Here is a 23,571-nt window from a genome sequence, read left to right as displayed (position 1 = left end):
ATTTACTGTATTGTCACAAGGCTCTACTAACTGCTATTCTTCAGTTTCTGTGGTTTAAGATGGGGATACCTCAGTCAGTATTTTCCAACAGGGGCTCCTGGAACCTTTATATCTATATCTTACCTTCAGTTTTAAAGATCTACAGCAGTAGTGTGAGATACAACCCAGCCATGACTGACCTATAGCAGCACCGGACGCTTACGGGAGCTGCAGGTATTGATGCAGCAGTGAAATCTGTCTAGTTTCAAGTTTTATCATAGAATCACAGAATGGTTTGGGTTGGAAGGGATCTTAAAGATCATCTAATTCCAACCCCCCCATCATGGGCAGGGACACCTCCCACTAGGCCAGCTTGCTCAAAGCTCTATCCAACCTGGCCTTAAACACTTCCAGGGATGGGGCACCCACAGCTTCTTTGGGCAAAATGCTTGAGACTTGCTCATCTAACTCCTGCTGAGCCATTTGCTTCTCATGCAGGTAACGTGGCTGCTTCTCCATTTCCTGGACTTCACAAACCAAAGGCAGCTGATCAGCCCCTGGGCAGTGGATGGGTCCCAGAGCTGGAGAGCTTCTCTTCCTTTTGTTTTTGGCCTTTCTACTTTTTTTCTCTCTGTTTTGAATTGCTCTCAGACCACTGCAGTCTCACTTCCCCACCTTTCCTGGCACAGAGACCAGGAGAAAATGTAGTAGGATTTACATGGCATTGAAAGACTAGGACTCAAGAGATGTGAAATTTGTCTTTGTGGTGGACTTGCTGCGCTACCTTCAGTGATTCATAACACCTTCCCTTGGTTTGGTTTTCCTCCTAACTTCTGTGAGGAAAGGACCTGCTTTTATTGTGTGATCGTATTGTGTCTAATACAATAGGACCAACCTCAGGTAAGACCTTTAGGCACTCCCATTATACGAATGAGAACAAGATTGTTGGTGTCAGTAATTAACATTCTTGTGGGATTGTTGGAAATGCTTTGGGATAAACACCACCTGGAATTCTTGCCTGGCTTATGTGGTTTTTAAGCTGCAGAGGAGGCTGATCCCGTTCACAGGAGAGGGCATGGATTGTCTGTCTCTTCTCTTTCTGAGTGTGGAAAAAGTCTTTCAGTCCAAAGATGCATTACAGCACCTCAGTGAGAAGTGGGATGCTGGAAAAGCAAGGGCATTGTCAGTGGGGAAGAAGAATGGAGGCTCAGTTATGAGCGTGGCTCCCCAGATGATCTCACCTGAGGACAAAGACTATATGACAACCACCAAAACAGAGAGAAAAACACCAAACTAAGTGTCGCTGATAACATTGTGAATGCCTGTGGCACAGTGTCATCCCATGACAAGCTTCCAGAGATGAAATCTGGCTCTGGTTAAATGGATGGCAAAACTCCCACTGACTGCAGTAACATCAGGCTTTCCCCTTGGGGTTGCCTGCATTTCTCTGCTTTTGAATGCCCAGACAGCCGCATCCCACATCATTATGCACGTTCTGATAACAAATAAATTATTCTTTAAAGCATGGATTGGATTCAGTAAGCCCTGCATTTTGGATTCTAGGTTCCCTCTATCTGCACCTGAAATCCCCGAATAAACAAACACCGGATTAGATCTGAACAGCAACTCTGCTCACTAAATGAAGCCATTAAAAGCATTTCACACCAACTGCTCTGCTCCTATTTCAGACTCTGTTAAACACAGAGTCCAGCTAAGGAGCTCAGTCATCCTTCTCAAACTTCCCAGGAGACTAACCGTAGTTATTGGAAGGTCTGCCTCCATTTGCCACCCTCTCTAGCTCCAAGTGAGGAGTCAGAATTGTCCAGCTGTTGACATCAGGAAGGACATAAATATGTGCTGGGGTTAGAGGCTTTCTGGCAAATGGCCTGCTAACCTAGAATTTGCTCTGCAAAGTTGGGAGGATGATTTTTAACCTCCGAGCAGTTTGCAAAACCACATCGGTGACCAATAAATATGAAAAATTAAAAAAAAGATCTAGTCCCTACTGAATGATGAAAGAGAACGTACCTCACTGGGCTCTGTGGTGCTGCGATCAGTATGAAGACCAATGTAGGCATAAGCAAACTGGTTGCCAGAAGAAGTTTGTGGTTGTTGCTCATACCTCATACACTAGGGAGGCAGCACTGTAGATTAAATTTAAGGTGAGTACCTCATAGATGTAAATCTTAATGAGTCACGTCTTTGTGCTGCAGCTCCTTCTTATCCCAAAATTGCCTTAACCAGCTGTTTGAGGATGCCCAATAATGGGAAATTCTCTAGATAACAATAAATTGGTATAACAGTTCTGTGCCACCTGACGTCCTGCTAAACACTAGAGAAATCATGATCAGAAAAACGGACACAACTAGAGCACCACTGACCAGTCCAATCCTAATTTCATCACTCTTCTTGTTGGCAACAGATAACCCAGTGCAATTTACAGCAGCCCTGGAGTGTACAGTAGTCCTCTATGCAAGCCTCATGACTGGGAGTCACAAAAGGTCAGTGAAATTGTCTTTGTTCCATAACCTTGCTTCTGTGCCGAAAAGCAGTAGATTGGTTTGCAGTAGGAAGTACCTCAAGCAAGAGAAAAAAAATTAATCACTGAAATTAAGGTCCTCCCCTGGATCTCCCCTCTGGAGAGTATTCTCTGCCTCCATTGATCATACTCAGACTCCCAAATAAGGTAGAATTTTGAATTAAAAAAGGTACAGTGTGAACATTTGAGTGACAGCATTAAATCTTGGCTGTAAGGCTTAGGTATCTCCAAGAGGAGAAAAACTTTTCTTACTCAATCATTTAGAAGTGGCTGAGGCAGATGAGGTAAATATAGTCTCCAGTTATTATAGAGCAATGCAGTCATTTATATGTGCATATTAGACATTTGCACCCTAAAGGTGTGTTTTTTTTTAATTCAAGAGTTTCAAAGTTAAGAGATGCTAACATTAAGGTGGCCTGTGCAACTGTAATTTGTCCCCTTTTGTGCATTTGCATTATGATGCGCTATTTAATTGTAATTAGAGCACATGCTGTTCTTTCGACAGGTTCCCGGCCTTGCTCATTGTACAGAATAGCCTGTGCTCACTAAGTAATAATTTTATTTTCTCCTCGCTGTTCACTATGTGGCCCATGCTTTATTTACTGCACACTATTCAAATATTGTTCTGAAGACAGATTTATTCATTTCCTCCTGGGCTTTTGCATGGTACTCATCACTATGGTATCCAAGTGCTTCGCAAACTCTAATTCATTTTCTCAACACTGTGTGAGAACTGGTATTACCCTTATTTTACAGATGAGGAATCTAGGCACACAGATGGAATAGTAAAAAATATCTTTTAATTTTAGATACCCAATCAGAAATACTCATGGCCTGATTTTGTCAGAAAATATAACATGTTAAAGCATCTAATTTAGTCAAAGTTGAATAAATTCTCATTTACTGTGGTTCTATCTGTAAGAGCTCTTCACTTCTGCAAATCAGACTTCAAAATGTCAAATCAGGCACCTAGGAAATGCGGGCTGCACAATTAATGTGAAGCCTCTGTTTTAAGTGCTGTGCTTTGCTCTGCGCAGGAGTTTTGATGCTGAAGCCCCTTCCTTGAGCTGCAGTTGCCCATCTGAGCCACAGCGCTTTCTTTTCCTGCAGCTCCTTGCAAGGTACATAACATACCTACATCTAATTTTTGTAGTAAATGAAGTGGAAGTTATTTAGGCACTTAATATTGTTCCTTGACCTTGCTTCAGCATCAGAGCCAGGCATATCTGCTTGCATTGACAACCTTTATTCTGGTATTTCATAACTTGGGAGTGTTTTACTTTGCAGCCCAACTGTTGTTTTAATGTAGTTTTCCATGTGCAATTCTCTCCCATGTAGAGATATCCTAAAAAAAACAGCAATTTTATCCTGCGTTGTTGTATTGATATCTATGTAGGCCATCAGCAATGTGGAAACTTATCCTAAATGAGGAAAGAAATAGTTTGGCTCTCCTGCATGTGGTCCAGTGCTGCAAGAGGATGCGGTACGTTCTCGGTGCGTTTCAGACACTTGCTGCCAGTAGACATGACAGTTTCTCTGACGGTCTTCACTCCCATTCCCATTTTTCTCCGATTTCTAGTCTCTTTTCAAGTCTTCTCCCAGCAGGCTGGCTTCCAGACTCTTGCTCCTGAGCTTTGCTTTATCCCTCCTTCCAGGCAGACCCGGTTTCCTCTTCCAAGACCCATTCCCTTTCATCGCCCTGGAGAACCTGTCTTTCTCCAGACCCTTTGTGCCTGCCAACTTCCCCGACCCAGTTCTTGGCCCCACGGAGGAGCTTCCTGCTCACGTTGCCTGAGAAGCAGCGAGAGGACTGGAAGGACAGGTTCCCCGCTCGCCCTGGGTACGTTCAGACTTGGCATGGTCCAGGGCAGCGGAGAACTGGAACTGCAGGTCCAGCTGTGCTCCCACAGCCTTGGGCTGCGACCGGCTCAGTGAGCATGAAACAGCTGGGGAATGGCACTGCCAAGCTCCGGCAAACCCCCGCGGAGTGCAAATGGCATTTTTGGTAGGTTTTTACATGGAGGTTTTTGAGGAAGCATCTCTGACAAGGTGACTGTTCTCCTTTTCAGGCCCAAAGATATTTTTCAAAGGACATTTACCTCTGACCTGACAGAAGGAATGACAGAAGACCTTTTTGAAGTTTGACCTGAGGTATGAATTTCAGATGCTTTCATTTCAGTACAGTAGTTACTCTGGCATTATTAAAGGTGACCGAAGATGGGATTTTATGACAGGAATTGCTAACCAGCTTCGATAATAGTTACACTTCCAGTGCCACCTTTTAATCAGGGCTTCTTTTTTCAGTATAAACCATCACAGTTCATTGATGGTAATCCTTCTGGTGTATCAACCATCAGCTTAACGTGGCAAGCGTTAACGTGGAGAAAACCAAACATCCTTCTGAGGAGGTAATTATTCACCACTGTGAGAACGCTCCAGGATATTTTCAGTGGAGGACAAGCCTCCCGCTTCCTGACAGAAACACTAGACAAAATTATAAAATAATGAAGCAGGTTTCACAAAGAAAAACACTTTGGTATTAGCTGACGCTTTGTAGTCATGCTGGTGTTCAAGTAATCATGCACATCTCTGCATCTGTAGGTGCAGAAAGATTCACACGTGCACAGGTGTGCTGTGTCAGGCTTCTGCCTTGCAGAAAAGCCTTTAAATGCACAAATCTGCAAATTCCACTGCCCCATCGCTCATTTCAGTGGAGCATCACTGGTGCCTGCATGGAGAGGGACACCCTTGCCAAATGGTAATCAAGGCAAACGACAAACTTTCCTGTAATTAGTCCTCAGCTCCTCAGCAGCTGTGTTAGGATGAGTGTTAAATCTGAACAAACAATTTTAAACATGGGTTGTTTTTTGTGATAGAAGTGTACTTTTTAGGGAGATATACCCAATTAGCTGTGTTTTGCTCTTGCAGTGCCCCAGGGGCATGGTTATAGCAGGGTTTCTGCACCACTTCTTGAGCCTCAGTGCTACGTAATTATGCACTGAAAGAGACGATTCAATTAGTCAATAATAAAACGAGGTGCAAAGATAGTGTACAGAGCGTAAAAATGTCATTTAGTGGGCAGCAGGCCATGATGGAAAATATATAAGGATACACTTCAGATGATTAATGGAGGAGGAATGTATATTTATAGCTCTCATTGTGTCCTTTGTAAGGATACGCAGTGCAACAGTCGGAATAAAACCGGCTGGTGACGATGCACTATCCAAAACGATTTCGGTTTGAATGGCAAATGCTGCCTAAGACGAATTGCCCCGGGAGGGCGAAAAGACGCATCGCCCGCCTTTACAAAGTTTAGCCTCTGCGTTTATTAATCCTTTGATTCGTTGAGAAACACGCTGGTCATGAAACACCGAGCCGCGTTCCCTGAGAGGACACAAGTTACTGGGGGTTGCTGTGAGGAGGGGAAGGAGGAGACATTTTGGGGTGCTCTCGGGCTCTCCCCTCACGGCGCTGAGGGTGCCGCCGGCCCTGAGGCGGGAGGCGCGCGCACACCTGGCGCGCGATGGCGGGAAGGGGCGCGTGCGCCGCCGCCGCCTCCCGGGAGCGCGCGGGCGCATGCGCGCGGTGTTTGTGCGGGGGGGCGGGGCCGCGAGGGGCGGGGCGGGGCGGGGCGGGGCGGGCGCCGCTGGGCTCCGTGCGCGGCAGCGGCCGGGAGCGGCCCCGGTCCGGGTTCGGGTCCGGCCCCGCCATGGAGTGAGCGCCGCGCTGCCGCCGCTGCCGCCCGCCTCCCGCCTCCCTCAGCCCGGCTCTGCCCGGCTCGGCTCGCCCCGGCTCGGCCCGGCCCCGCTCGGCGGGAGGTGCGGCCCCGCCGCCTCCTCGGGGCGCCGCGGCCCGGCGGGGAGCGGAGCGATGGCGGCGGGGAGAGCCCGGCGGCCCCTCGGCCCCCTGTGGCTCCTCGGCCCGCTGCGGCTCGGCCTCCTGCTGCTCGGCCAGCCCGGGCCGGCCGCCGCCTCCCGCAGCGGCTCCCCGAGCCCCCGCACAGGTACGGGGAGACACGGGGAGGGGGGGCGGTCGTTGAGGGGGGGGGCGGCTCCTTCCCCGCCTCCGCCGCGGCTCTGGTTTGGTTATTTAATTTATCGCCGCTTCGTTCGGTTTGATTTTTTACCGTTTTGTTTTATTTCGTGCCCCGCCGCACTTGTCCGAGCGGGACGGGCTGAGGCGTGCGCCGGTAGAGGCCACTGCGCGCCTCGGCAAAGCGGCTCCTGTCCGCCTGCCCCTCCGTCCCTCTGTCCTCCTGCCCGCCCTCCTGCTCCTCTGCCCGTCCCTCTGTCCGTCCGTCTGTCCGCCTGTCCGGCCCTGCCCGCAGCCCGGCTCCTGCGGGGGGAGCCCCACTCTCTGGGCGCTGCTCGCACCTTTCCCCATTGTTGCTTTTCCCGATCCGCTAGCGAAGCGGGCGGCTTCGCTGCCTCCAGAAAAAAACCACAAAATGAATAAACCCGAGGAAAGGCAGCCCCGTAATACCATCCAGATGAAGCGTGGCGTGCGTGCGAGGCTGCCCTGCGGAAAGGCCTCCGCGACAGGGAGATCTGGGCACGCCGCGGAGGGCTCGGCGGTCTGGCGGGGGGATCTGCGGCTTGCAAAATGACGGCGTGAAAAAACTTTCCCTTTCCCCCCCCCGCTCTTGTCAGCATCGGAGCGGTAGAAAGCTGGAAAAAATCTTGCATGTTGAACGCTGGGATTTTTAAAAAATGTTTCCCTGTGGATTGAACGCCGGTATTTGAAAGGAAAGCCCTGCGTACGTGGGCCCTGGACAAAACCCAACTGGTGGTTAAATGAGCGGCTCTCGGCAACTTGGCGCGAGCGTGGCCGAGCCGTGCTGCTGGCGGTGTGGTGTGGCTGTCCTGCTTCACATCACGCCAGGCAGAACCGCGCGTGCTAGTTCTCAGCTCAGGCACTACTGATGTAATCGCGTATGCTGACTCCTGTTGACAGGGAATGTATTTATTTAACCTCTTACATAGCGCGAGCTTTGCCGATTCCAACTCTGAAGACTTTTATTCATTTTCCTTTTCAAAAAGAAAAAACACCAACAACATTATACTTAGGTTCCAAGACTTCTGTGTAATAGATAAGTTACTGTTTTGATGTGTAAAATCTTACCATGTGACAATTCCGTTTTAGTATTTACTGCTCTGCTGACAGCTCGCTGCAGTTACAGTTCTGTTGGGTGCTTTTTGCTACTTATAAAAAAAATCCTTTCTGTTTTGAGAACATCAAATTGATAGGTGAAGCTTTATCTGTTGAAGCTAAATAGGTGAGTTAAGTCAGCCAAGGGGGAGTAGCGCGCAGAAACACAAAATAAAGCATTCATTGAAGCTGACTGTTTCTCAGAGTAGCAATTTGGAAGCATCAGTGTGGAAATGCTGGAAGTTCAGCGCACCCCTGCTGCCTCCTCTCTCTCTCTTTTGTGGAATGTGCTTTTATGCCCTGTTGATGCGCTGCCCCGTTCCACCCGCGGTAAGGACCAGAAGGCAGGGTTTGCCTGACCCTGAGCCCTTCAGAGCGAGTCACTGGAGGGGGAGAGCCTTTCTTGGTTCTTTGTCTCAATGAAGATGTGAGACGCTTTGTGCACAGCGGATGAACTCCATCCTAATTTGCACTAGCTCCCACCTGATAATTAGTATTTTTTTTCTTAAATGCGGGGTGTTCAACGTATGCTCCTGTTTGGCAGGTGGGAGAGGCGCATTCGAGTCCCTCCCTGCTGGTGGAAGAGGGAATCGGACACAGATGTTCCACGTCACGCACAAAGCGCTCCCTTTGTGCTGTGGGTGCAGGGGTGACAGTGCTGTTGGGGGGCCTGGCGTGGGGCGCGAGCTCTGAGCAGTTGCGGTGCAGGTGTGCAGGGCTGGAGAGGATGCGTGGCCTCTCGAGGCAGGTGAGATTGTGGCGCTCATCTCAAAACTCCAGTGGCTTTTGCTGTGTCCCGAAGGAATAGATTCCTCTTTCTAAGCTTTTTGGTATTGATAATAATGACACAAAAGAGCAGAAGTTGGAGGTTTGGAAGCCTGCGTTCTTTGTATAGAGCCCCTAATGTTTGAATGACATTTGAGCCCATCTGTAAATAGGCAGTTGTTGCTCTCTGAAGAAGGAAAGAGTGTAGCTGAATTATTTAAGGAAAAAACCACCTGTGTAACTGCAAGCATTTGTTTGCCTGTCTAGGAACTTGAGTCTGTTTCCCAGTCTGTCTGGTTGCTTTGTATATAAGATGAAATGAGCTCCTTATTTCAGAATTAGGACAGTTAGTCACTTACAGAGTAAACCCCCCCAAAAATCCGTATTAAGGAACAAGCATCAACTAGCTAAATCCTGCCTCTCGTAACTGACTGAAACTGACTTGAGATGAATGTGACAACTTTGATCTATACAGGATTACATTATTAAGAATGAAATTGAAGTTGGTGTCGATTTTAATTTTTAATGGAGAAGCTATGATAAAACGTATGCCCTATTAAGATTGCAGATGAGATTATTCTGAAGCAGGAAATTCGTTCCTTCTCTCCCTGGTATTGTCAAAATCCTTGGAATCGGTGTGTATTGTGCTGGTAAAGGACAAACTGGCAGTTTAGGAAGTCCATAATGAAATACAGTTTGGAGTTGGTAAGGATCGAGGATGCACAGGGCTCCCTGAACTTAACGGGTGCTCAGGCATGTGTTGGTGGCAGGCTCTGGAACGGGCACCGCGAGCGCTGCTGCAGGACGTGGGAGCAGCAGAAGGAAAACCGGAGGAAGTGGGAGCATAGGTGTTTGGGGTTCCTGAGAAACAGGAGTCCTAACTTGTTCCTGTTCTGCGTGCATTTCTTGATTATCTCTAAATATATCCTGAGCTAAGAATAGAGACAAATATTCAGGTCTCCATTACGCCCCGTCGGCACAGGTCCCCAGCTGATATCCCCGCTGGATGTAAATGCAGTGTGTGTCAGCCTTGCTTGTCCTGGCTGCTGGGTGCGATTGAATATGAGCAATTTGATTGCTCATAGCTGCCGGGATGTGCGCATGCCAACACTGCTGATTACACGCAGGTGTGAACAGGCTGGGGTAAGGGGCTCTGCTGGTGCTGGATGGGGCCTGTTTCTTAGGACCGTGAGCTATCGTCCCGCTAACTTACTTCTTACAAGTGAGGTAAGGTAATTACACGCTGTAGGCTTCTCTTCATGTACATAAGTGTTTGTTTCTTCCTGATGATAGTGTCCTTCTCATTTGTAAGACTTCAGACCTTCAAGAGGAGATCCTCGGAGAGATGTGAGAACTACATGGGCATGTTTTTAAATAACTGGCCGCCCTTCTGGGCAGTATTCCGGCCTACAGTTTCCACTCACCTCCCTTGTGTTTGTTTTAATTCGAAGGAGAGGAGGGTGGTAAGGAGCGAGCGTGGAAATGGAGTGGGCGTTTAAGAAAACTGCACAAAAAGCAAGATGATATGTTTGTTAACCTTTACTTTCAAGCCATAAAAGCATATGACTTGTGCAGCATCAGCCTGAGCGTCATAAAGGGGTGAAAGCAGATCGGTGCACCATCTCTAGCTTGGCATGGCAGTAATTTTCTGTATAAAACAGATGCCAATGTGTTTGTAGCTCATTTTTATTAGGAAGCAATAGGACCCTTAAAGTTTCACTTCGCCTGGTCTAGGAGGAGGAATGCCTGGAGTTCTGGTTAATAGCTGGTGCCACTTGTTTCCCGTGAGGAACCTGCCGTAGCTTCCAGAAGTCAGCGAGTGGAAGAGAGGCCTTGCACAACTTCCATTTCCAGTTGAACCCTGGAGAAGTCACAAACCGTGAGGCAGTGGTGGCTTGCCAGAAGCTGCTCCAGGCTGTCTCGACGAATCTGGGCTCTGTTCCTGGAACGGGGAAACGTCATGCTCCAGGGATATTGATCTTCAGGAAGGGCACGCCGGTTCTTAATAGAGAAAATGTCTTGGCACTGTGGAAACAACAGTAATATTTTACTGATTGGGTGCTATTGATTTAGTTCTCCAGTTAAATTGCTAAGATGAAAGTGGTAATCCTGATTAATTCCATATAAATAACTAAGCCCAATTTGTACGTGTATCGTTGCAGACTTCTGTAGGAAATTGTTAGGTGCTCTTAATTCCAAGTGTTTTTTCCTATGTAGTATTCAAGCTAAGGAGCCTATCTTAATTTTACAAAATAAACAGACTATCGATTTATAAGCCTTTTTTTTTTTGGCATCAGTTTAAAAAAAAGTCTTTAAAAAAAAATACAAACCCCAAAACTCTAAAGCTGCCCCTACCAAAGGGAGAGAAGGAATTAGCAGCCTTGTGCTAATAAATTTCCTGGGAGTTTGGGCAATTCCCTGGAGCGTGTGACAACCATGAGATGTTTGAGTTGTGTAGAAAGTGGAGAGATTTAATATCTAATTTTAATGAAAATGACTCAATGTCTCTTTAGCAATCCAAGTAAGAATTAAATACTACAAAGCAAGATAAGTTTTCCGTACACTGTGAATAAACATCACTCTACTCATTGCTTCTGGACGTTTGGGACACTGGAAGTGGTTGGAGCTGAACATGGTTGGTCTGACTGGGGGTCATGCTCAGTGCAAGCGTTCCTTGATTTTATTACCATTAGAGAAAGCTCATGGTCAGAAAACAGCTCCTTTATTACGAGAACAGCCTGCGTTCACTCTCTGGTTGGTTTCTCTTGTGAGGCTTGTGTGGAACAGGGGCTCGTATCAGGAGGAGATGTCTGCGAGCTTCTCGCTGTGCCTGGGGCTTGCATTGTACATCCTCGTGTCTGCAGTGACCTCCCCATCTAAACATACCTGGGTTTTCTGTTGGTCTCTGATTCTCATGGTCCATCTTTGAGCTTTCCTGGTTCAGCCTCGGCTTTCTGTTGTGAAGTTAGCAAGACTGAGTGTGGCGTTTTTAGGGAAGAGCGTACTGTTAATTTATGATGTGACTGTTTTATTCCTCCTGTTCCGTGGGTGTTCTGGTTCTCACAGCTAGTGAGATTTTCTCTTGAGTTGTTAAGTTGATCTAGAGATAGTGAATTGCATGTTAGAGAGAGCTTTTCTCTTTAAAATGCACTCTTCTGCATATATTAGCAGTGAATTTTCTTTGCCATGAAGTAGTTTGAGCAGCTGACTTGATACTGGATACCATTGAAGAAATTCACGTGCTCTGCTTTGGCTGAATTTCTTCATTTGCGAATTTTCATCTGTTGATCTTGGTGCACTGGGTAAGTGTTAGCTCATATGAATGACTTCTTTCTAATCAGCATGAGTTTTGATGAATCAAGCGTAGTAGCTTGATAATTCTAATTAATAAGCATCCTCTAGTCATACAGTTTTGTCCAGAGGTCTTTTAAACATGAAAAAACTCCTGTGTGACTAAATTACCCCCTGCTTCATCTGTTCACAGAACTTGAGATGCAGCTGCCCTTCCTAGTTTGGTTAGATGAGATTTCAATTTGCTTGTTACCCCATACAGCAGTGAATCCTATTGGGTTTTGTTAATGTTTTTCTGCTATTGCCTTCAAAAAAAACCCAAACCAAAACAACAACAACAACAGCATGAAGCCCCTGAGCATTAGCTATTTTATCATTTATCTGCTACAGAAGCTTAGAAAATGTGCTAGTTTGTGAAGATGGCTGAGTCACTTTCTCCAGGTCCACCAGATGTTTCAGCCCTTCCGATTGTGTGATGTACTTTTATTTTGTGCTGATGGGAGAGCCATGCTAAAGAAATCCCTTGCGTATGCTTTACTGTCACTGAAGGCCTGAATTTCATTTTGTTTAATGTGACTAGTAATTTGTACATTTCTGTACTTCTACCGCCTGCTCCCATAAAACTCCATTTCTCCTGATTTTCTTCTTGCCTGTAATACTTCATATCCTTCTGATGGGTTTCACTGGGCTTGGATTTCCACTTGGTGGGTGTCTCTCTGTTGAACTTTCCCACCTATTCATGTATTTTTCTCTTTTGCTTACAAGTATGGACAACTTCTGAGTTTTGCTTCTAGCTTTGTGCCCTTATGTGTGTGGGGGGGTCTCAGTATTTTACCTTCATGTTTTTATTTGATGTCTTTCTTACATGTCTTGAAGCTGTCACATTCCGTGACAGTTGGTCGAAGGGCATGTCAGTAGCCAGCTTGGTTGTCTTCCATTATCGTTACACTTAGATAAATTTATCCTGTTTGATGTGCTTTTAACATTTTTTGACATGTGTCTAATGTTGCTGTTGACCTAGGGATGAATAATGCAATGCTGCTAGCATGGGCATGGCGTGCTGCAGTTGGAGGTTTGTACCGACGGAGGTGTAACTGGTGATTCTTGCCAATTAAAACATTTAATTTAGACTTACAATTTTGAAGAGATAATCTGCTTTGCTGCAGCTTCATTGCATTTAATGTTCTGTGTGTAGTTTACAGCCAGGTCATGATGAGTGCTGCTTTTCTACAAAATTCGGCTTTATTTGCATCTATGAATACGTGCTGTATTATGTCTGTGATATAGCACTGCCCAGTACATTGGCTTGGGTGTAGAAGCTGCATCTCATCATTTTGACCATGCTGATTTCATTGCCCTTCCTTGCGGCAGAGGCACCTTCGTGTTACTGACACCACTGCCAGCTGCTTCTGGCTTCAGGCTTGGGGCAACTTCCAGCTCCTTCTCAGCTCACAGCTTTTTGTTTAATGGCCCAGCAGCTTGATCCCACTTGGGCTAAGGTGCAGTCAGGTCCTGCTGTGCAAGCTTCATCTTTCTCAGTTTTTTTCTGTAGTTAATGAATCTGAACATCTCTTAATGCTGCTCTGGGGCTCAGGCATTGAAACCTTATAACATAACTGTAGGGAGAGCCACAAATAGAGGCGTTTGGGTATGTTTTCTAAAAGTAGAACAGGCTGCCAAAAGCCATTTAAGTCATTAGACCTGTCATGACTTCTAAAACATCTTGTGCGTATTGAGAAGCAGAGTGTAAGTTGCTTTCTAACTGCTAAGGGGTTGCAGTCAGACTGATTTAAAAAAAAAAAAGAGTAGTTGTTTGAAACCAATGGTTGTTGCAGTATTGTACACAGCAGACATGAAAGCATGGGTATTAATGAGAAAATGAAATATTTCCAACAGCAATTTATAAAGCCAAATGTTCCTGTTTTCAAACAGGCAAGGAAGGCAGTGTAAGAGAGCTGGAAATGAAGTAGAACTGCATCCAGAAACGGTCCGTGTGATGTGGTCGGACACCCCAGCAGCTGGTGCTAGGCTCCTGTGCCGCTGGAGGTGGCGTTTCCAGGTTGGGCTCTCGGTGCTCATCTTGCAGAAAATGCAGTATTTTGTTACCCATTTGTCAATTTTTTATTAGAAATCTGGGTGAAAACGAAGCGCAGCAGATAGGAAGTCACTGCCAAGCGTTAATCCTATTTTCATGTGTTTAGCTTCAACGTTTCTCGCACACCCTGCCCTTCCATTCGCTTCCACAAGCGTTTGTGGAGGCTGTAGCGGTCTGGATGGGTTCCCATATCTGCCGTGCCATGTGGCTGCATGACGGCCTGCCGTCGGAGAGAGGGTGACAGGAGCACATGGGAGCTGCGCTGCGGGGAGGTGACACCGCTGCTGCTGCTGGTGTTTCAACACGAAAAGCGCTGTGAACAAAATATAGCACATCTTCTGTCACTGTGCTGGTCCTTAATGTTCTGATGTATCATATCACATCAATTCCAGATCTATAGGCTAAAGTTTTGTCAGAAAATGTATGTTATTTTAAATTGGATTTTCCAGTAAAATGTTTCTTAAATGTTAAAGTCGTTAAATCGGAAGGAATCGTCAGTTTGGCTCTAGTGTCCTCCCTCCCCCATGGAAATCTCATCTGTTTGGTCCCGAAGTGGGAACTAAGCTCTAAGTCTAATCTTAAAATACTTTGCCTTGAGGAAAAACAAAAAAAAACAAACAAAAAAAACACATGAAACTACCAGAGGGGGGCTTCTATTTTCAGCAGTGGGTAGCGGCCTGGTAGCTCTCTGGATGGACTAGCCACGGGTTTAAAGTCCAGAGGAAACCGATGGTGATCGCCTTGCGTAGCATTTCAGTGCACGTGTTGCTTTCAATCCATCGTGTGCTGGCGGCTGTGCTGTGGTTTTGTGGAACCAGGACTTTTAAATCATCTCTGTACCAATGATTAAACCCTTGAAGAAGAACACTGAACCGAAGTCCAGTCGGGATTGTAAGAAGAGCTTACACAGGAGGTGAAGTGACAGAAGCAGCCTTGGCAGCCACAGCAACTGCTGATGTGTGGAGACTTCCAGCCAATTTAATGGCTAATGATGACATTGCTCCGTGGTTCTCAGGAAAAATTCATGTTGAAATCAAGTGTCAGGAAGTTGCGAGTACTGGGAGACTGGTGTGGAGGTGAGGTGTATGCCGGGGGAGAGCTGCTCTTGCTCCACGGTGCCCTGCTGGGGCATACTGTTGGTGCCCTTTCCTGTGTGGTTTAGGGGAGGTTTTTCATTAATCCAGTTACGTATATGCTGATAAGGGCCATGCTGTGTGGGTACATATTGCCTTTGAAATGATTTAATCCGTTTTGCTGAAGGAGTTTGATATTATTGCAGAGCTGGAAATCATTTTTACACTGCTACCCCATCTCTACTACCCATGGTAGTTTTGCAATGCATCTTGACCCATATAGATGCTGGTAACGGGACGATTTTGGGAGCTACATCCAAAATTAGAGGAGTATGTTCCTATTTTGCTCATTTGCACGGACAAGTTTAAATAATAATAAAAAAGAGACACTGTTTTAATTAGCATTAAGAGCTATTAGAGTGTGTACTGCAAATTTGGGGTGTGACAGCCCTACTTCGTAATTTTCCCAGGTTGCTTCCTTTTCTAGAATTTGAAATGGCTTGTCTTCTGTTTGAAGTGTAAAATAGCTTATTTATCCTAATCTTCCCATGCTGTTGTTTATACCTAGTGCAGGTCTTTGGAGCCTTAATTTTAGGTTCTGTAGCTCTTCTCTTCTTGTTATGGATTCTTTTTCCTTCTTGTCCCCGTATTTGAAGTTGTGTTTTTTTGTTGTTTTTGTTTTGAGAAATTTCTAAATGCTTAAAAAAAAGAGGTCAAACAGCTCAGATATCTGCGGTGGTTTGGTAACCACTTCAGCAACTGGATTTTTCATGCAACTTTTTTGTGATGCAGATGAAATTCATGGTACGCAAAGCATAGCTACAGGAGAAATATGACCACATTGGGACTACTTCCCCGCCCCCCCAGTTGTGCTGTTGAGTGTAAATGAGTGTTCTGCATTGTTGAATCTGTTGTCCTTGAGAACAAGCGAATGCTCTTCCTTGGAGCTGATGCAAATGCTGTGGCTCTAGTCTGGCAATAGCTAAAAATCAGGTGGCAGAATCTGGAAGGTAACACCACAGCATACGAATAGAGGTTTTCGTAGTTGAAATTCGAGGCTTTTGGAGGGGGACAGTCGATATCTGGCTGTGGGAGGAAGAGTCATCAGGTGCGTGCAGAGCAGGATCCGATGTATGCTGACTTTGTGGCTTGACGTGAAGTATCTTGTGCTCATGGTAACGGCATTATCAGCTGAAAATGTGCAGTGCTGTTTTTTGAAGTAGTGTTTTCCAGTTCTCTTTATTTACTGTTGTTGCCGAGCTTTTCTTTTTACTTGGGAAATCAATAATCTAGAGGAGGAAATAAAGCTTTTCTAGTAGCTGAAAACACCTGTCTGAGCTAGATCTGATCTGTCTCCATTTTAATCTGTCCTACTTCTTGCTCTCCAGAGCTACTGGTCGTGACTCCAGAGCAGAGTGAGCCTGTGCTTTGTACTTTTATCTTCGTTTGCATTCAGTTTGTCAAGTAGAGGCTTTACTGCTTTAGCATTTTCAGGCATGCCCTTTGATAATTTATTAAAACTAAAAAGGATCTGCAAGAAATGGACTTCTGACTTATTTTTATCATGTGTGTTGATAATTTTTTTTCCCAATTTAGCGGTCATCCCTGTCTCTGCAGGAGGCTTTGGAGGGTTATCACCTGATGGTTTCTGTTATAATTACATGTTAATAGGTGGAGCATATTGATTGCTTAAATCTAGTGCAGCTCCTGTGCTATGAGTTACTTTGTCCCTGAACTTGCATGCTGTTGGTTGTTGGAAGTGCACGGAGTGAGAAGAGGCTGCGTTGGGTGTTACTTCTTTTACAAAATAGAAATAACTATATCTCGTCCATTCTGCCTCACGGCTGCTGGTGGATTCAAGTGCCTCGTTCTCTTGTTGCCCATCGCAAAGCCAGTTTCACCAGCCCGACTCAATTGTGATTCCTGTGGGGTACAAAGCAACTGGGTTGAACTGGTGAACTGAACCTCAAATCACAACGCCTTCAGTGACCTACCTCTGTCACCCGCATCTGATTTTTTGGAACTTGGGCAGTCTTACTGCATTTTAAAAAAGGGAAGTGAGTTGTAGGTTGAGTTGAAGACTTATCATTAACCCCAAGGTTGAAAACTTATGTGTCTTTAAAAAAAAAAAAAAAGTGACTTTTGCCATGCAGTGAAACCAACAAATGGTTTTAAGATGCAGGAACGCCTTCAAGTTGCTCAGACAGATTTAGCTTTGTCCTGTGGTCTCAGAAAAAGGTAGAGTTTGGTTTCAGCTTTAGTGATTGCGTGCAGGTGTTGTCACTTCTGTCTCATAGTCATATGGTTATTGTCAGGGGTTGCCAGCCAACGCACATCTTTGGAAAACTAAAGGCTGGAGGTTGTGTCTTGCAGATCTGCTGTAACATTCTTAGCTGTGGCTTCAGAAACGTGACTTCACTTTTCTCCGCTGCCAAAGGTGCTGCGTGGGTGGGGGATTGTTACCTATACTTACTGCTATGCTGGTGGTTTGGTTTTTTAAATTCTGGAAGCTTTTACAGCCTTTTGGGTAGCACTTGGGAGCTGTAGCAAAGAGGACACCTTTTGCTTCATTGTTTGGAAAATTTCTCTTCAGGCAGTTTTCCGAGAGTTTGATAGAAAGGCTTCAGATGTTGACCAACTGATACCTGGGTGTCTTTGTAGTAGTAGATGTACATTTGATTAGTTCTGCCATCTTTTACGATAATAACTGTTGAGATTTATGCAGTCCCTTATGGCAGTTTGAAACAGAAGCATCCATTCTTGTTCCTTAATTGCTCGTGCACTTTCCTGAGGCTATAATGCAGACTTCAGTGGTGTCACCGTAGAAGTAGTTTTTTGAGTCACCATTTTGTGAATCAAAAAATCATCTAGGTTGGAAGAGACCTCAAAGATCACCTAGTCCAACCTCTGACCAAACACTCACAAGTCCTCCACTAAACCATATCACTAAGCTAAATGTTTTTAGAACATAAAAATGTAATAGACACGCTTGTTTTCAAGTCCTTCGGTTTGCACGTATGGGGGGAAAATGGCTTGAAGAAGGTAGCTGAGATGTGCCCTGCAGGTTCCTTACTCCTTGCTATAAATGAGGCCAAAATGCAAGCGTGAGCAAGACCCCTTGAATAGACCATTGGGCAAAAAGCAGCTGTACAAAATTCAGAGCAATTTTTTGTATTGTAACTGATCTGCGTTGCAGTATACCAAAGAACATATATACGACAAAACCAAATCAAGGCGCTCTTAATAGTTGGAAGAAAGCAAGGTGTCACCGAGAAGCACCAAGGGTTTGTGAGCATGGTCTCTGAGCGCTCCTTTCCTTCACAGCCTTTCGATGCAGGGGAAGAGCACTGAGACAACTGTGCTTTTACAAGTCAACCTACCAGAAGGTAACATTTCAATTCCCTAATTTTTTCTTGAGCAACATGGTGACTTTGCTTGTGCAAACAGTTTGGCTCACCAGAAAGCAGCACTCAAATTCAGTAACTTAGGTAAGTGATGCTCAATGCTTTGTGGTATCGTGCAAGGCTAAGCTTCCACGCTGGAGTTTTTGCTTCAATAAACTCCTTGGGGGGAGGTGGTTGCTGTTTTTTTGGACTAGCTCCTCCCATCCCCTCCCTTTGTGTAAACTCTGCAGTGCCTTTTGCAGCATTTTCCTGTGGAGTTAGTGCTGTGCTGCGTTTCACAACTCTGTTATAAAAGCAGCAGCATAGTTCTGGGATAAGTGCTTCATCGCTGTGCCTTTGCCATCCTTATGTCTGATTTTGTGTCTTTATAAAGCTAGAGCTGGGCCTGATTTAATTCCTCTCCTTTACATATGTTTTTGCGCTTGTACACTTTATTTTACAGAAAACGATCAATAAAATCGTTTATAGTGAAAATCTGTTTAAAAGTGTGACATCTGGCAATGTTGTTTGCTTTACTGCTATTGACTCAAAGGAAATCTGGTGATCAGAAGTGTCACAGAAATTCTGAACAGCTCTGGTTAATGGGACGGCCATTTGAAATTAAACTTGTAAGATTTCAAGAAACTCTTCTGATAACCTGGAAATACTTCTGAGTGCATTGTTTTAAATATAGTGGAAGATCTTTCTGAAGTTGTACAAGATGGCTTTAGTGTACGAAAATAAGTTTTTTATGTTATGGTCCTGGAATACAGACAAGGCTAAATTTAAATAAAAAGTGGGAAATTGTATATTAATATCGTATTTAAAATTCCTGCTAGAATTTCCATCAAAAGTTCTCTGTGTAAATAAATGTCCTGATGAACTTGTCAACCCTGAGAAGATACCGGGCTCCCTTCAGCATCCCCCGACTCTGCCCCGCAGCGCTTTTGGGAAGTTGGTGAGATGATGGATAACGTCTGCACAAATCTAGGTAAGGGAGGAACACACACAAAGTACAAGGAAAACTGACAGGATTGGATGCAATCTGGATGTGGAGCATAAGGGGAAGCAGGGAGGAGGTGAGCTCAGCTATAAAGTGCCACAGCTGCTTGTTAGGCAACAGCGCCGGCATGCATAATGTATCGGATGCTGGTGGGGAAGGAGTCTGACGGATCTCCTAGTGTCCTCCTCCTACTGTGCAAATCCACCTTGGGGTGAGATGAGCAATGTGCCATGCTGAGCTTCAGTCTGATGCGCATGAGCAATGTGTTTGTGCACAAGTCCCTTGTACCATAACTCCTGCAGATATCCACCTTTTTAAAAACTGGAAGTTTGTGTATCTATAGTGCTGATGTAATGCATAAACGTGCATGTGCTTTGTAGCATTTGTAGCATTTAACTTGCTAAAGCTACAGAACCTCCGTTTGTTTTCTTAGGGAGACGGTTCCTTTTACACTGTGATTTGCTATAAAGCTGTGAGGCTCTGCAAGGACGTGGAGCAGAGCTACGAGGTGAATGAGGCTCCTGAGAATTGGGGTGGAGAGGGGGAGAGTATGCTGCTCCCCACCAAAATTGGAACAGAGCATTTTCACTGTTTCTAGCTGTCAGTCATTAGCTCTTGAAGTAAACATTGAAAGGATTTTTCCCATCTGTAAAGGGGAGTATAGTTGTGAGGATCTCAGTAGCTCAGTGTGGTCAGGAAGGTGGGATGGAATGGTTTTATTCAGATACATTTACTTGGCTGAGGAGGCGACCGTGAAAAGCAAACCGGAATGCTGCAGTGAGGTCCTGCTTCTACAGGATCGTTTTCTTTCAATTTGTGTGGGGCTCGGAGCCTTTCTCAAGTGCTCCTCTTGTTCCTCAGTGCAGAAAAAATATTTTTCCTTTCTTAATGCTTTTCTTAAATGTTTTAACCCTTGACCACTCTGGTATGAAGTTGAATAGAAGAATAAAGTTGCTGGCTGTGCCTGCTCTGAAATTTGAAAAGTAAGAGAAGTCTTGCTTCTTTTTTAGCTTATTCTTTTTTTTCTAGCATGTATTAGTGCAAGAGCAGAAGTCTGCCATGCCTAATGAACACTTAGAAACTTCGGCTGCATCTTGCAGGAATGCGAGGCCTTTTAATGATGCAGGAATATCACCGAATTCAAGGCCTTCAGTTGTTTGAAGCTCAAAAAAATACAAGCAGTAATGGCAATTTAGAGTGATTACCAGCATTGTGAACCCCAGAAGACGTCCGTGTTCTTTCCTAGGCTTTGGATGTTAAGCAAGCTAGTCTTTCTTTCAGAGGCTCACTCTAATCCTGTTGCTGATATTTTCATTGCTTGACAGAGCAGAGGAATGTCTGAGGCCGCAGCGGGGGGCTGGAGAAAGCTGTGAGCCATCGCTCAGCCAGGACGGAGCTGGGCTCGGGGAGAGGCTGCAGCGCTCCCTGCATTCGAAAAGAAGAGGTTAGAGCCGAGCAGATTGTTCCTCCTAGGATAAGAAGTAATTTACACGCGATGCAAAACACTTGGCTTGTGGTGTTAGGTGAGGTGAAGGCTGAATTTGTGCAGTTTTGTTTGCCCGAGACATTTCCTTTCCTGGAACACCGAGGACCAGGATTACAACTAATTGCGTTATACCTGCAGTGACTCTTGCTGTGCCATGCTGCTCTGATAGCAGCTTTGGCTAGCAGTTGCATCAAAACGATGTAAATTCTTAGTGGTGACAAATCCTAGAAAGCCTAAGAACTTAAGCTGTTATTTCTGTTGTGGATATCAAAGGCAAAGCTTTCCAGAATCTGTTGTGGCCGTCTGTGTAGGTGCTTCATTGATTTTTAATTCACATTTGCACTGGAAATGTGTTCATGGTGAAGAGCTACCTTGTGGATTTATACAGAGATAGAAATAAATCCCAACTTGTATTTCTTGGCAAGAAAAATACCTATGCTATGAAAATGAAGTGAGTTTCATTACCAAAGACAAATGCAGAACAGTCTCCAAAAAGTAAATGCGTTCAAATGATATTTCTGTCAACACAATTGATTTCACACATGACTTAAACGTTAAAATTTACTTTTCTGATGTCTGGGTTAAACAGCTAAAATATTCTGCTGGAACACTTGAAAAATACTGAGGTGTGGAGAAATGATGTGGAGATGTAGCTCTGTGCTCTTGTTCAGTCGGTGGTGTAGCCCTTTGTGCTCTTTGCTTGAGCAGCACTATGAATCTTGCCATTAGATGTTAATGATGCCAATATTAAATCAATATTTTCTGTGAAAACTGAGCAGCTAATCAATATACAGATTTTTTTTGGTGTGTCACAAATTGATTTTAATACTACTACTTATCTATATTTAGCTTTTCTGGGTTCTTGGGATGTTATTTTAGCAAACAGGTAGAGAAATCTCTGTGATGTGGGTATCAGTTTTGTGGCATAGTAGGCTTCTGACCAAGGGAGTGAACTTATTAAATGTATGCAGTCATTGCAGGGATTTTCCATGTAGGCTAAACAATTCAGGTTTTAATACATTAAAACCGATCGGTTTGTGAGAAGGCAGCACAGCTAGCTGCCTTATGTCTGGGAGGCTCCAAAGAAAGCAATGCAATTATGCTCACTTCACTGGCTCAGAAGAATGCAACCTGTGAATTTGACTCGACAGCTCTTATCAGACACATCATGAAAACATAAGAACTTGTTTTGGTGGATTTGCTCGATGTGTAGGACCTATCCAAACCTATATGTTGCATGCAAACTTTAGGATACATTGTTAATTTGCATCTGTCAGAGATAAAGGGTGATGTGAAGGCAGACTTAGGCTGCTACGTTCATACATAAAGCACAATCCTTAGCACTGAGGGGATGCCCCCAATCTGCAAGGCGTTTCTCCAAATGGAGCAGAGGTGTACTGGAACAACATGGGTGTTAGGGCCAGGGAAAAACAGGACTGTGACTGGTGGTGGAGTCGTGTTGAGATGTCGTACGCAGACGGAGTTGGTTTTGCTCTGCTTCTGCCCTGAGGTGAGCAGACATGAGGCTGCTCCAAGTGGGGAACCTTGCTGGAGGGTTGGTGGCTCTGATGGCCAAAGCGTAAGGAACAGCAGGGCACAATGTAAATTGATGAAAATACGATTGTTGTGCTGAAGAACGCAGAACAGGGTAGGTAAAAAGGCACTCACCTGTCTCTTTAGTCATGTCATTTTATACACCTGTGAACCATCAGCATGTTGTGCGCTGGTAATAGCAACAGCGTTTCACTGCTAGGGACAAAGCTCTCTGAAATGCAGGCTTTTTTTTAGGTCTGACTTGGTTCTCTGAATTTTGTGGCAAGGCGTAGCTGTTGGGTGCTGGGTGTGGGTGCCTGGCACTGCTCATGTCTGGAAGCAGAGGCTGCCCTTGGTTTTGGTACTGCATCAGGGAACCTCACCTCACTAATAATGACTGCCTGATGATGTTAAAGTATGGCTTAGCCTCATCCCCAGCTCTTAATTGCCTTAGTCATATGCACATCTTGCTTTCTTTAGCAGTTTTTGCTACATTTTACAGCGTATTTTTCTTGTAGATCTTTGCATCTCTTGGCTGCTGCGTACCTCAAAGGTGGTGACAAGGCACCAGCATCCAGTGGGGTACAGCTGTGCCAGGCACCTGTCCCAGGGGGCTGCCAGTGGCACGGGGTGCTCTGCATGCTCCCTGCTTGCTTTGAAGGCAGCTAGAAATTAAAATGAAACTTGCAAGTTGATTCACCACAGTTTTCATATGGAAATAAATGCGCTCGACTTGTTACTCTGCCGGGTGGATTTTATTGTAGTGTGTTGTTTCATTGTTGTTTTGTGCAGATTACACCATTCTTATGCATATACTCCGATGGTCACACAATAGTTTATTCATATGACTAAAACCGGCATTAATTTGGGGAAGAAATGTAGAGCCACAAGCACTTGTCACTTTCCTCAGTCATTGTGAAGGGCTTGGAATCACTGTGAACTCTTGCACTGTCTTTTCTTGTTCCTCAGAATATTATCCTTATTGCTTGAGCGATGCGTGCAACTTGCATGCGCGGAATCCCCGATATTTCAGTCTTTCAAGCTCCACTTTTACTTTATAAGGAAATCAAAATACCAAATTCCCAAACGTGAATATTCTCACGTGACCGCAGGGTGTAAGGTGACCTCTTTGGCTCCGATCCCAGCCCAGGAATGTATCGTTTCTTTGAGTTAGACTTTGAAACAGGTATTACTTTACAATTTAATTGGCTGGATACATCTCGAAAAGGATATAAACCAGTGGGTTTTTCCACTATGGAGACAGAAAGGCTTGTTT

General features: G+C 45.0%; 1 protein-coding gene across 2 annotated transcripts in view; it reads left to right on the top strand.

Annotated features, from left to right (window-relative positions):
* The first annotated feature begins 6,398 nt into the window (after window positions 1-6,398).
* NEO1 (neogenin 1) overlaps window positions 6,399-23,571 on the top strand; it is a 190,522-nt gene continuing 173,349 nt past the window's right edge. For both annotated transcript variants that reach the window (XM_050712986.1, XM_050712987.1), the window contains exon 1: window positions 6,399-6,521. The gene's annotated coding sequence lies outside the window, so the exon portion shown is untranslated. The remainder of the gene's footprint in view (window positions 6,522-23,571) is intronic.

Source organism: Cygnus atratus, chromosome 11, assembly GCF_013377495.2.
Source record: "Cygnus atratus isolate AKBS03 ecotype Queensland, Australia chromosome 11, CAtr_DNAZoo_HiC_assembly, whole genome shotgun sequence".
Classification (NCBI taxonomy): Eukaryota; Metazoa; Chordata; class Aves; order Anseriformes; family Anatidae; genus Cygnus; species Cygnus atratus.
This window is presented reverse-complemented; position numbering and strand designations above follow the sequence as displayed.